The 13784-nt window shown below is 41.7% G+C and overlaps 1 protein-coding gene and 1 long non-coding RNA gene across 7 annotated transcripts in view; one reads left to right on the forward strand and one right to left on the reverse strand.

Moving 5' to 3' along the window:
* LOC112448799 (uncharacterized) overlaps positions 1 to 10517 on the forward strand; it is a 54931-nt gene extending 44414 nt beyond the window's left edge. For 2 of the 3 annotated variants that reach the window (XR_009496315.1, XR_009496316.1), the window contains exon 7: positions 7119 to 8794. This is a non-coding gene — a long non-coding RNA (uncharacterized lncRNA). Of the gene's footprint in view, positions 1 to 7118; positions 8795 to 10384 lie in introns of those variants that run through there. The other variant, XR_009496317.1, reaches the window with a different exon arrangement.
* CTNNA2 (catenin alpha 2) overlaps positions 1 to 13784 on the reverse strand; it is a 1361081-nt gene that overhangs the window by 768979 nt on the left and 578318 nt on the right. The window lies entirely within an intron of this gene.

Genomic DNA, 13784 nt, shown 5'->3' on the forward strand with positions numbered 1-13784 from the left:
TCACAGTATATTTCACCTTTTGTAAGAATTTACTAAACCTCTCAGAACTTGACTATCTAGGAACTGGAGATAAGCTACTTCTCAGGGCCACTGTAAGGTGAAAATGACTAATGTTGGCACTGTGCTGGATACAAAAGCACTTAATGCTTATAAAATCTGAAATGTGCGGAAGACAGAGCCAAGTCTTGCCTAAAAGTGTTAGTCCACTGGCAAAGCAGTTCTTGAACTTGCTCTGATGCAAAGGCCTGAAGGAAGCGCTTGTGCCACCAGCCAGAGCAAGGGGAGGCTCTCATGAGTGGAGAGATGCCATGAACTCACATCTCAACAAGGAGGAAGGGGCACTCTGAGGCGCCAAACAGTGCACGTCAGATGGTGGTTTGATTCTAGGGTACAGCTGTTTGCACTTAATTCTTCCTTAATCACCACCCATCTCTTGTTCAATCCCTTGTAGTACTTTAGCAAGAAGCAGCAAGCAAAAACCCTCGCTGTACAAGAGATGCACATTCACTGCAGTTCTACGGAATTCCTTTTTAAAAACATGCTCACAGCTGAGAAAGGCCTGCAGAGTTTTCCTCTCATAGATCTGAAGACTGAACAATGATACAGTAACTCAGAATGATTCTAGTTGTGGAGAAGATCTGAAGACTAGTCTCCAAGAGATTGATGACACCAGGACTGGAGTCCCAAGCCTGGGTCAAACTCAAACTCATTTTGTTACTTTACGGTAGTCACTTCTTATTTCAGATGAGGAATGCATGTGCTCTCTACCTCACAACGAGTGTTCTAAGGACAGAAAATAAGACCTCCCCAACACCGTCCTCCCCATTCCTTCTGATCCAAGCTCTCTGGCCTGCCTGCTGCTGCTGAACACCTTGGGCCCTAGGGCCTTTGCACTTCCTATTCCCTCTGTGGCATGATGCTCCTTCTTCAGAGCTCTGCCTGAAAAGTCACCCCTGGAATGCCCTTTGAAACTATCTGATGAAATCTCAACCTCAGTCCTGATGCCTTGTTTGCCTATCGGACTCCTTACTGGTTTACTTTCTTCTCTTTAGTATTTTTACTCAATACTGCATCTGCTTTCCACACTAAAATAGAAGCTTCCAACAATAGGGAATTGATGCTTGATGATTTTGAACTGTGGTGCTCGTGAAGACTCTAGAGAGTCCCTTGCACTACAAGGAGATCAAACCAGTTAATCCTAAAGGAAATCAACCCTGAATATTCATTGGAAGGACTGATGCTGAAGCTGAAGCTCCAATACTTTGGCCACCTGATGCAAAGAGTAGACTTATTGGAAAAAACCCTGACACTGGGAGAGATTGAGGGCAGGAGGAAAAGGGGGCAACAGAGGATGAGATGATTGGATAGCATCACCAATTCACTGGACATGAGTTTGAGCAAATTCCAGGACAGAGTGAAGGATAGGAAAGCCTGGTATGCTGCAGTTCATGGGGTCACAAAGTCAGACATGGCTTAGTGACTGAAAAACAACAATAGGGACTTTTGTCCACTTTGTGCCTGACACCTAGCAGTTCTTTAAAATCTCCTCAAAAACACAGATGAATGTGACTCAAATGAGCATTACTCACACAAACATAAAAAGCTGAACTTCCTCCAACTTTGACTCTCCTTTGGCTATGGATTCTGCAGAGAAATGATAGTGAAGGTTTAAGGTCAATAGTTTAAGTGTGGTCAGTTCGAGATTTGATTAGAGATAAGAATTTATTTTGGTAGCAGAGATAGACATGCCAAGGTCCAGTATTATGGTCAAGTCCTATGTCTTAAGTCACAAAGAAAGTGGCACCCTAAATAAGATGTGTTGATCCTTCCATCTTTGAAAATTCCACATAAATTTATTTGCTTCTGCAGGGCAGTCAGCATTTGATCTTTTTCATGGAAAGATAAGACTTTATCTTTAGCTCAACTTCTTATACTTTGTTTTCACAAGCAGGTTTCTATGATTATTCCCATTTACAGATTAGTAAATGGAGATAAAGAAATCAGGTTAAATAAATTTCCAGAGTAATAAAAGATTATTTTGTTGTTACTGTTCAGTCGCTAAATCATGTTCAACTCTTTGTGACCCATTCCTTCAATATGTCCCAGAATTTGCTCAAACTCATGCCCACTGAGTTGGTGATGCCATTCAACTATCTCATCCTCTGTCATCCCCTTCTCCTCCTGCCTTCAATCTTTTCCAGCCTCAGGGTCTTTTCTGAGTTGGCTCTTTGCATCAAGTGGCCAAAGTATTGGAGCTTCAGCTTCAGCATCAGTCCTTCCAATGAATATTCAGGATTGATTTCCTTTAGGATTAAGTGGTTGGATCTCCCTGCTATCCAAGGAACTCTCAAGAGTCTTCTGCAGCACTACAATTTGAGTCTATCAATTCTTTGGCACTCAGCCTTCTTTATGGTCCAACTCTCACATCGATACATGACTATTGGAAAATATTATTAATTTTTTACTTATTTTCACCTGAGTACATCCTACTTTCATTAACAAGTTCAGTTTTCTTTTTTTTTTCCCCCCAATAAATCTCAATTCTGTCACTTTCTCACTGTCTGGCTTTAAGCAACTTATTTCATCTTTATGATCCTTTTGTTTGCTCTTCTACATGGAAGTGATAGCAATGCCTACCACTTGCAAATACACAAAAGAGCATACTACTTAGTATCTGCCGATCTTTCTGCCAACTTTCACCATTTACTCAAGGCCACCGTCACTTCAGGAGACACAGCAAATTTGAGGACATCCACCACCCTGTAAGCCTACCCTCCTTGGCAAATGCTGCCTAAAGAGAGTGCTAACATCAACCAGTGATTTCAATCAGTAGAGGAAAAAAAGAGACTTAAAAAGAGAGAGAGATTAAAATATCTGAATTTGGGGAAAAAGTGCCAAAAACATCAGAAGGACAGTAATCTTTTAGCATTGCACGGAAAGGAAAATAGAGAATTTATTTAAGGACAATTTAAAAAAAAAGATGTTGGTTTTTTTTTTTTTTTTTCTCTCTTTTGACTTAAGCTGCCACGTGGCTTCTCATTCTCTCCCTCTCAATGGAAATTTGAAACGGGAAAGTTTCCCAAATAATTTTAGATCAATCATGAGTTCATATGGTTTTGACATCATAACTCTTGTCATGTTACCATGCCAACAGGCAGTGAGGAGCTAAAAAGCTTTCCAAAGATATGGAAATTACGGGCTTAGATGTGATTCAGTTCTCTGTGGGGTGAACACTAACAATACCGCTGCTATAAATAGCGAGGGCTGCCATCGCACCCTCTCACCCACTTTCCCTTGTTTCTTTCAATGAGCACTGAAAATATGCCATCTATTTTGGAAACAAAACCTGAAGATCCACTTCCCTAAATGGATACCCTGCATGCAATAAAAAATTACAAGACTCTTTATTGCTATCCTTGGAATAAACTACCCTGTTAAACTAGGCACCCCCAGAGCTTACACCATGTGTAACCTAACCCCAGCATATCCAACGTTTATTCCTTTATTTGCACTTAGAGTAAGGATGCGTGCATGTTTGAGTACTGTTTGCCTATGCTGTGAAAAACATGTAAGTTAAAGTGCCTAAAACAAAGGGGTGTGCATCCCGGAAATAAGAACAGAGTATCCTGTGGTCACTCTTGCTCTTAAAAACACCCACAGAATAAACATACCAACATATCTGACACTTGGCATGTTTCTGTTCATTACTCTTGCTTCCCAGTTTGTTTCTGTTTTGGTTTCTCTTGCTGTTGTTGCTGTTCAGTCACTCCGTCATGTGCGACTCTTAGGAGCCCCATGGACTGCAGCACGCAGGCTTCCCTGTCCTTCACCATCTCCCAGAGCTTGCTCAAACTCAAGCCCATTGAGTCGGTGATGTCAGCCAACCATCTCATTCTCTGTCATCCCCTTTTCTTCCTGCCTTCAATCTTTCCCAGCATCAGGGTCTTTTCCAATTGAGTCAGCTCTTCAAATCAGGTGGCTAAAGTACTCGAGGTTCAGCTTCAGCATCAGTCCTTCCAATGAATATTCAGAGTTGATTTCCTTTAGGATTGACTGGTTGGATCTCCCTGCACTACAAGGAACTCTCAAGAGTCTTCTCCAATACCACAGTTCAGAAACATCAATTAAGCAGAAATGGAAGCTGTATATTCTCTGTTTTGACTCTAGGGCTGAGTAGCCAGTAATAAAATGTATAGTTTACGGATACTTCAGTCAGTTCAGTTCAGTCACTCAGTCATATCCGACTCTTTGCAACCCCATGGACTGCAGCATGCCAGGCCTCTCTGTCCATCACCAACTCCCAGAGTTTACCCAAACTCGTCCATCACGTCAGTGATGCCATCCAACGATCTCATCCTCTGTCTTCCCCTTCTCCTCCTGTCTTCAATCTTTCAAAGCATCAGGGTCTTTTCAAATGAGTCAGTTCTTCACATCAGGTGGCCAAAGTATTGGACTTTCAGCTTCAATGTCAGTCCTTTCAATGAATATTAAGGACTGATTTCCTTTAGGATGGACTGATTGGATCTCCTTGCTCTCCAAGGGACTCTCAAGAGTCTTCTCCAACACCACAGTTCAAAAGGATCAATTCTTCGGAGCTCAGCTTTCTTTACGGTTCAACTCTTACATCCACACATACTAGAAAACCATAGCCTTGACTAGACGGACCTTTGTTGGCAAAGTAATGTCTCTGCTTTTGAATATGCTGTCTAGGTTGGTCATAACTTTTCTTTCAAGGAGCAAGTGTCTTTTAATTTCATGGCTGCAGTCACCATCTGCCATGATTTTAGAGCCCCCAAAAATAAAGTCTGCCACTGTTTCCACTTTTTCCCCATTTCTTTGCCATAAAGTGATGGGGCCAGATGCCATGATCTTAGTTTTCTGAATGTTGAGCTTTAAGCCAACTTTTTCACTCTCCTCTTTCACTTTCATCAAGAGGTTCTTTAGTTCTTCTTCACTTTCTGCCATAAGGATGGTGTCATCTGCATATCTAAGGTTATTGATATTTCTCCCGGCAATCTCAATTCCAGCTTGTGCTTCATCCAGTCCAGCATTTCTCATGATGTACTCTGCATATAAGTTAAATAAGTAGGGTGACAATATACATGGATTCTTAGATGACAACAAAAAAAAATGAAAAAATGAATTTGTACATGAGAACCAAAAAACAACGAAAAAATGTTTTTCTGTCTTTGTATGGTGGACTGTTCAGTTCAGTTCAGTCACTCAGTCGTGTCCAACTCTCTGAGACCCCATGAATTGCAGCACACCAGGCCTCCCTGTCCATCACCATCTCCCGGAGTTCACTCAAACTCACATCCATCAAGTTGGTGATGCCATCCAGCCATCTCATCCTCTGTCGTCCCCTTCTCCTCCTGCCCCCAAGCCCTCCCAGCATCAGAGTCTTTTCCAATGAGTCAACTCTTAGCAAGAGGTGGACTCTTAGCTTAAAACAATTACTGTGAACCATGCCTGCTGACATTCATGCCCTTGTGGGGTTCCCTCCCTTGAATCTGACCAGTCTGTGACCTGTTTTAACCAAAGAATGCTTTGGAAGCCATGCTGTGCCAGTTTAGAGTCTAGACCTTAAGAAATCCTGACATCTCTCCCCTTTGTGCTTCAAGAAGCCCAAGCCAGCCCTGAACAGGAGCCAGGTAAAGAGCACTGAGGCCCCCAACCAACAGCCTCAGCGGAAAACTAAGCCAGCAGCCACAGCCAACTTCCCAGCCATGCCAACCCAGTAACCTGAGATGGCACCTCTTGGCCCAGAAATGCCATCCTGGCTGACACACAGATGAGCTGGCCCTGCCAAACGGCAAAACTGTGGTTACTTTAAGCCGCAAAGTTTGGGGAAAGTTTATTTCATGAAATGAGGGGAGCATGAGTATGTTTATTAAGGAAGAGGTACAGAAAGACAAGGGCTTCACAGATGGCTCAGTGGGAAAGAATCCGCCTGCAATGCAGGAGATGTAGGTTTCAATCCCTGGGTTGAGAAGGTCCTCTGGAGGAAGACAGAGCAACACACTCCAGTATTCTTGCCTGGAGAATTCCATGGACAGAGGAGCCTTGCAGGCTATAGTAGAAGAGGTCACAGAGTCCGACACGAGCACACATGCATGCAAGGAATCCAGAGAGAGGCTGCCTAACTTCCCCAGCAGTGTACATATTTCCAAACAAAAGAAATTGAATTCTTGATTCAGTGTACCCAGCCCAATATCAGTTAGACTGCAGAAACCATTTGTGTAAATGTCCTTGCTAAATTGATAGGATCCAGGAATAAGGCCAAGAAGTTCCGCAGATGCATTAATCTTGGGCAGAAATACTGTTGTTAAATCGTAGGACCTCTCCGAGTCTTCCCATCTCTGAGTAGTGATTTCTGCCACACTCCCAGGTCTCCCCTTCATGTGTGACTTTCAATTTTTTAGATGTTTACACCTAGATTTCACACTTAGCTTTCATCAAAGGATGAAAAGATGTCAAATTGCTTTCCTCACAGTAATTTATTGGAACTTTGAATCCTCCAGTCTGGCCTGCCAACTATTATTATTGTATCTAACACCTGACAGAAGAGTATTCCTAGAGAAACCCTCCCAGTTGCAAATAAAAGGTCGTAATATACTTAACTGGAATTGCTGTGAATTTAGGTGTTGGCTTGGAAATGACGTTTCTTTTCTCCACTTGGGGCAAAACATGCAGCCCAGTAGGTCAGTAGGTGGCAGCAATGGCCATCATGGTCCATTCAGAGTGGATCAAATGAAATTAAGACACTGAGTATATATTGACTAAATTACCCTTGAAGACCAAGCATATTTGGAATTATGTTTCTAGAAAAACAGATAAGAGCTTCCCAGGTAGCTCAATGGCAAAGAATCCGTCTGCCAATGCAGGAGGCACAGGAGACACAGGTTCAACGCCTGGGTTGGTAAGATCTCCTGGAGAAGGAAATGCAAACCCACTCCAGAATCCTTGCCTGGAGAATCCCCACGGACAGATGAGCTTGGCTGGCTACAGTCCATGGGGTCACAAAGAGTCAGACATGACTGAGAGACTGAGCATGCATGCGTTCCAGAAGAAAGACAGGAACTTGAATACAGTAAGTATAAATAGAATTTCTTCCCCAGGGCATTTTGAAGAGAGCAGTCTCAAGCAGCCACATATCAATGGAGTGGAAGCGCACCCATAATTTAACAAGACGCTGACACGGCTGTGAAGATTGTTGATTACTGTGGAACCCTTCATCTTGCCTTCCCTCACTGCCTTCCTCCTATTTCCAGAAGGCCCCCTTTTCACCAGAATTCTCTTTTTCTAGGTTGCTCTTCTTAGAAGTTGTTCATGTAAATGTTCTAAAAAAGGACTTAGTTTATAAGAGCCTAAACTCTTTCTGCTCCTAGGATTATATATGTTCGCTATAGAAACTCTCAGCTTTTATAAGCTCAAACTAACAGTAGAACACCAGGCACTTGCCATTTAGTAAGTTATTTCCACCTCCTCTGAAGCTAATTCTTGCTCATGTCAGATAAATGGTCTCATTTGTCAATAAAACCACAATTTGCCATGGTATATAATCTTGGAAACCACAAAGCCAGACAATATCTTGCACTGAATTTTAACACTTGAAAGGCTGTCCCATTATAGTTGATCAAACACAGAGATGATTCAGTGCATAAAGAATCCACCTGCAATGCAAGAGACACAGGAGACATAGGTTTGATCCCTGTGTTGAGAAGATCCCCTGGAGAAAGAAATGGCAACCCACTGCAGTATTCTTGCCTGAAAAATCCTACAGACAGAGGAGCCTGGCAGGCCACACCCCAAAGGGTTGCAGAGTCGGGCACAACTAAGCATGCACTAGGCATTCATTCATTCACACAGAGACGAACACTGTGCTTTCAATAATCACCAGCCAAAAGTGAAAGAAAAAGCAACCAGAGGGCAGAGAAGAAGTAGGTTCCTGAGAGCTCAGGAGACCTGTATAAAGGTGCTGTAGTTCCAGACTAGAGAATCAGTAAGAGTGTCTTTATCTGCCTCTTCGTGGCCTCTTTAAACATCCATCTCCACTCCACATAATTTACTTAGGGTTATCTCTCGAGTTATTTGGAAGCATTTCTATGTCTGGAACAAATATTTGAAAAGCAGGATAAAAGAAACCTGCAATGTCTTTGGATCCCTTTCTTTTGACAACTTTATTGAAATGGAGTGGAGGGACAGTCCTCTCCTTAGTTATTTCCTTATGCAGTGTTTAGTTAATTAGCTCACTCAAGAAGAAAATGATATACTTTGTGGTCCTTGAATTAAAACAGTTATCTTTAGAGCCTGGGCCTCACAAAAGATGTTCGAGAGACAGTTAGTTTCATTTATTTCTCCCTAAAATATTGAGCTCCATCCATAGTCAGTTGCTTAATAAATGCATGCACTTCCTGTTCACCTCAGAATTTTTTTGTGTGTGAATTCAGTGGCTTAAACTGGATTCAGCACTTGTTGTCCTTGCTGTACAAGGAAAGAAAGGATAATGTAATCATTTGACTTGGTTCTTGAAGTCAGTGGTCTGAACTCCACAACCAGTTGTGTCAGTTAATAGATAGCATGACTGCAGACCAACTACTTAACTTTCTTGAACCCACTTCATCATCAGGAAAGTAAGGATAATCACAGAACCTATCTCTGAGGGCTATTAAAAGTTTGATTATGCACAACTGTTTCTCTAATACATAAAAAACACCTTTAAAAAATTAGCTATCATTATTATTTAAAATACTGACAAATGTAAAATCAGAAGACTATTTTTTTTTCAAAAAGAGCTTGCATCTCAAAAGATTTTTTTTTTTTTTTTTTAAAGAAAGCAAGGCAACATTCGCTATTAAGGAAGGAATTTGTTTCAGGAAGATAAAGAAGAAAATAATTTTGCAGAAGTAAAGGAGAATCAGGCTTCCCAGATGGCACTAGTGGTAAAGAACCTGTCTGCCAAGGAAGGAGACTTGAGAGACACAGGTTCAAACCTTGGGTTGGGAAGATCCCCTGGAGGGGGGCAGGCCAATCTAATCCAGGATTCTTGCCTGGAGAATCCCATGGACAGAGGAGCCTGGCAGGCTACAGTCCATAGGGTCACCAAGAGTCAGTCACGATTGAAGCGACTTAGCATGCACACCCTCAAGGGAGAAACAGATTATGGACATTAACACATGGCCCTCGAAAGCTTAGGGATCAGTGTCAGATGTGTTCTGTAGGATGGGTTGTGTACCAAGGCATAATTGCAAAGACCAGGATGCAAGGAATAGAAAGCAGGTCTTTGGGAGGAACAAATAGTTGAAAAGAACTGACCAACACTGATGTATGGAACTCAGACCAAAGACTGACATATGTATTTCCAGGGGAAAAATACAGTGCACTGCAGACAAACTCCAGGGAGGGGAGAAACATCCAGTTCCACCCAGGCTGTGTGTGAATAAGAAAATAAAATCCGAGGGCATTAGACAGAGTGGGGGGGGGGGGGGTAAGAAATGAGTACTTTGAGAGATCCAGGCTCCAAGCAGTGACAAGGCTTAAGAGACAAGTGTAGGTCTAGTTGCCCAGAGAAGGCTGATTGGAAGCAAGACTGTCAGGATCTTGATGTCAAGAGAAGGAACTAGACTAAGTGGAAAGCACTCAGGATCTAGAAGGATGAGGAAACAAGACCTCAAGGCAAAATGAAGCTGGACATATAGAACTAATACCACTCCATATATTCCAAGCTCAACTTGGGGATATTTGGGAAGCTGTTGTTCAAATGAAGCTGACAGGTCCCTGATCTTCTAAGGACTTCATCTCTTTGGGTTAGAGCTGCTGCTGCTGCTGCAGCTAAATCGCTTCAGTCGTGTCTGACTCTGGGCAACCCCATGGACTGCAGCCCACCAGGCTCCTCCGTCCATGGGATTTTCCAGGCAAGAGTACTGGAGTGGAGTGCCATTGCCTTCTCCATGGGTTAGAGCAGTTGATTGCTATTTCTAAAATCCCAGCCACAGGAACCCTGACACCTTGGGCTGTCAGTAGCAGAGGACAGGACCCATGACATCTGGGATATGACTGGGACAAGGAAGAAAGTGTGCCTCTCAAAGAAGAATAAACACACCACAGAAATACTGGAAATTCAACTCTCTAAAAAAAACAGACAGACAAGTGACAGGAATGATGTAACAATAACAAATCACCAGATGAAGTAAAATTTTTGGCACTTTGACTTTTATTTTCTTTGTATGTGACTTTAGTTTGTATGATTTTTATTTAATAGCAATCATTATTGTATTCTTTCACTCAACATACAGTCACTATTTAATGTGTCTGACAATATTCCGTTTCAGGGGATACCGCAGGGAACAAATTTCCTGCCCTCATTAATCATGTGTTTTACCAGGAATGTTTTAAAACATGGTCACACTGTCAGCCTGCTTCCTGAGGCTGAAACTCATCAGGATGTGAAACAGAGGCTCCAGTTCACTCTAGATGGGCAAGTAACAAGAATAAAATCTATTTAATCTTTTGTGTTTTTTTTGGCTGCCCTGGGTCTTTGTTGCAGTGCATCGGATTCTCACTGTGCTGGCTTCTCTTGTTGTGGAGCATGGGCTCCAGAACAGGCTTCAGTAGTTGTGGCACTTGGGCTTAGTTGCTCCCTGGCATGAAGGGTCTTCTCTGACCAGGGATGGAACCTGAGTCCCCTGCATTGGCAGGTTAACCTGCCTGCCAATACAGGAGACATAATGAGATGCAGTTAGATCCCTGGTTTGAAAGATTCCCTGAAGGAGGGCATGGCAACCCATTCCAGTATTCTTGCCTGGGAAATCTCATGGACAAAGGAATCTGGCGGGCTACAGTCCATGGGGTCATAAGGAGTTGGATACAATGGAAGCAACTTAGCTAGCATGGATGCAAGGAATGAGTGCAGAGAGAGAAAAGCCTGGGCACGCGACAATATAAAAGTCAGAAGCAGCAGAAGCTTCAAGAAAGTGATACTGGAAGGAATGTTTGGTATGGTAGGAAAAATACAGAAGAGTGTGGTGTCTCAGAAGGAAGGGAGGGAGAAAGGAAGCAAAGAAGGAAGAGAGGAAGGCAAGTTACTTGCTATCAATAAAGGTATAACAATCCTCTGGCTTGAATTCTGCTTAAAGACAAAAAGATATGACATGCAGTTTTGGAAGATGAAGGTTATCAATGCTTTAAAAACAGCAATTTCCATGGAGTTGCAAGAACTAAAATAATGTTGTTTTCTTTCTCCCTTCCCTTCCTTCCTTCCTTCTTTCTTTCTTTCCTTCTTTCCATGAATGCAGGCATGTTCTTTTCCCAGGGTCTATTAAGCGTTAATGATGTAGGTGTAAAAATTCCAATTATACTATATATATATATAAAACAAGCATGGAGAATAAATATAACTGCCATGTACAAGCCAAATAAATAAATACTAGTCTAAAAGAGAAAATAAAATGCATGACCTTTTGAACACAGCCCCAAACCTCAATAAAGTATTTGAAAAACTCACCATAGAAAAAGTAACAAATTACCAATGCCTCTCTAGATATGAATGACAACAAATGTGCCTAGTATTCCTTTGGCAGGAAAAATAATATATGTATATATGACCCCCATTGCTTATTCTCACTAATTCTTTTATTTTTAGATGTTTCAAGACACATTATTATCCTCATTATTAAACTATTATCATTTGGCTTCAATAGACAGCATGTATTTGGAACATCTACCATAAATGACTCTCCCAATTGTTGTTGTTCAGTTGCTCAGTCATGTCCAAGTCTTTGCAACCCCAAGGACTGCAGCATACCAGGCTTCCCTGTCCTTCATCATCTCCTGGAGCTTACTCAAACTCATGTCCATTGAATCGGTGATGATGCCATCCAACCATCTAGTCCTCTGTCATCTCCTTCTCCTCCTGCTTTCAATCTCTCCCAATAGTTAAAGTGTTATTTATGACTATAAAATCATGTTGAATATGTCAAATCCATTTGGCAGAGTTCAGATTAAAATACTGATTTGAAATTGTAGAAAGTATTTTAGACTTTGTAACTAATCATGAGAGAATTCTGACCCACATAGTCTATGTAACATTCCCAAGGGAATTCTGATTATTTCAAAATTTTGTAGTTTAGCATATGCCAAGGCATGCTAAATATCACACAGCTTGGTAGGAAAGGTTGCATTTCACATCCAATGTCATTCAGCTTGAACTCTCTTTTAGTGGGTGCCCTCGCACAATGTGTTATAGGGAGTGCTTGGCACTTACATGCCATAAAGTCATGAACAGGCAAGTGAAAATGATTCCTTAAAGAGTGATGTGAACAAAGAAAAAAAATGCTTGGGATTAACAATGCTTTGATATGTCATTCAAGCTCAGGGATTGGATTCTGCCAACTTCTAAAAAGTCATACTAAACAGGAGTTTTATTTATAGTCAAGGAACTCTTGCCACTTAGTATGGCTTGCTGAGGTCAAATGTTGGCATCTCACCTCTATGTAGCCTAATTTAAACCATGTCATTTATTTTAGATTAGAGAGACTGGGGAAAAGAGCACTTTCGGTAATCATGTAGGTTTCATGCATCTAATTCTCACCTCTTCTGAGACTTTCAACATGAAGAGGAGAGATGAGGGCGGTGGGGACAGGAGAGATGAGGGGTGGCCCACTGTGAACAGGATGATCTTGTACCTAATCCCCCTGCATAACAACACTATCTGTAATCATCTGCATCTTTCCTCAGTAACTTTCATAGTTTATCTAATTGCATCATCCAGAGAATTTCCTTAACTCTCTCAAATGTGTTCATTAGTAGAAAGTCATGATATAAGTCCCATCTTCTTTCATAAACCAGAACCCACTAACATTTGGATTATGATGGCAAAAGGAAGATTTTAATGACACTTTGGAAAGAAAAACTTTGTAAAAGGATTTTCCTTTTCCTCAGGAGTTGCTAAAAACAGAAAAGTAATCTATTTTGCTGGACAATTTTTTTCAAACCTAAATTTGAATGTCATTAATAAATTTAAGCAATAATGTGAAAAGCATGGGTAAATGCCTTAAATTCTGTGAATCCTAGTTGTCTCATCTGAAAAATGAGATAATGTCCACATCTCAGGGTCATCAAATGAATCAGATGAGATGACTCTTGAAGATCTTGGCACATGCCTGAGGGTCAGGTCACATTAATTTCCTCTCCTCCCTCCTGTAAAATCAACCTAATTTGAGAGAGAAAAGAACAGAAGATAAGGGAAAATTGTGACCTGGGATTTCTGGATGAATCCTCTTGCCCTGCAGGTATTCTGGGCTACATTCTGTCTGCAGAGTGCACAGACTTATAGCTGATGACCCCTGGAACACCCAAGGGTATTTTTCATGGGTTTGATGTTAAATTCTACTTCATTCAAAGGCTGATCCCCACCTTCCTGGAATCAGCAGCAATAACAAAGGCTTAGATAGGCACAGCTCTAGACAGATGCAGAAATAGAAACATGGCTAGACATCAGTCAGGAAGATAAGTGATCAAATTTCCAGCAGTCCGCCTGGCAGGGGTTGGCTGTGCTGTGTTGCATCATTTAGGTCATTTCTGTGGGCTAAGGTAAGATGCATTTAGCACTGAATTACAAGGAAAATCGGCATTTTGTGGCAAGAGAATTATTTAGCCACTGTTGCAGGGGAATAATGTGCCTGAGCTCGCAAGTGTGGTACATGTCCCCTGATCCACATCACAGTACTGATCCACATGACAGCTGTGGCTATTTTTCCTGGCAGCAAAGACAGGTCTTCCCAATG

This window comes from Bos taurus, chromosome 11 (assembly GCF_002263795.3).
Source record: "Bos taurus isolate L1 Dominette 01449 registration number 42190680 breed Hereford chromosome 11, ARS-UCD2.0, whole genome shotgun sequence".
Classification (NCBI taxonomy): domain Eukaryota; kingdom Metazoa; phylum Chordata; class Mammalia; order Artiodactyla; family Bovidae; genus Bos; species Bos taurus.